Consider the following 1,067-nt stretch of genomic DNA (forward strand, 5'->3'; position numbering starts at 1 on the left):
AGTAGACTTTCAGACCAATCATGTAATAGTCACTTTTGAGAACAATACCGCGTGACACACGTACGAATGAACACACACACACACACACACACACACACACACACACACACACACACACACACACACACACACACACACACACAACAACAACAACAACAACAACAACAACAACTATCTGTCTGTCTCTCCGTCTGTATGTCTCTTTCTCAAACAACAACAACAACAGCAACAACAACAACAACAACAGCAACAACAACAACAACAGCAACAACAAGAAATAATTCAAAGCATCAGTCATACTTACATAACACCAGTAGGAAACCGAGAGCAAAACGAGTTTTCATAATGTGCGTTGAGACGTCGGCCAAGCTAACAGTAATACAGCTTCGAGAGAATGAACAAGACATTCCCTGCGCTGTGAATGAGAGTGATCGTGGTTTGCATCAGCAGAATATACTTGGTAACTGTTCAGCTACATTCAGTTAAAGGCACATTCCTTCACATTTAAGCCGTCATGGTCACCAGCGCTGATCGGTTCAAATTTGTTCATGTTGTCAGATCAGTACTCAACAACAACAAGTCGCGTAAGGCGAAATTACTACATTTAGTCAAGCTGTGGAACTCACAGAATGAAACTGAACGCACTGCATTTTTCCACAATGACCGTAGTCCGCCGCTTGTGCATAACGGAGTGAAACTGACGAGCCTGTTCAGCGCGGTAGTGGTTTCGCTGTGCTGCATAGCACGCTTTTCTGTACCTCTCTTCGTTTTAACTTTCTGAGCGTGTTTTTAATCCAAACATATCATATCTATATATGTTTTTGGAATCAGGAACCGACAACGAATAAGATGAAATTGTTTTTAACTCGATTTCGGAAATTTAATTTTGATCATAGTTTTTATATTTTTAATTTTCAGAGCTTGTTTTTTTTATCCAAATATAACATATTTATGTGTTTTTGGAATCAGGAAATGATGTAGAATAAGATGAACGTAAATTTGGATCGTTTTATATAAAAAAAAAATGTATAACAATTTTCAGATTTTTAATGACCATTAATAAATAT

The sequence above is a fragment of the Littorina saxatilis genome, linkage group LG7 (genome assembly GCF_037325665.1).
Source record: "Littorina saxatilis isolate snail1 linkage group LG7, US_GU_Lsax_2.0, whole genome shotgun sequence".
NCBI lineage: Eukaryota > Metazoa > Mollusca > Gastropoda > Littorinimorpha > Littorinidae > Littorina > Littorina saxatilis.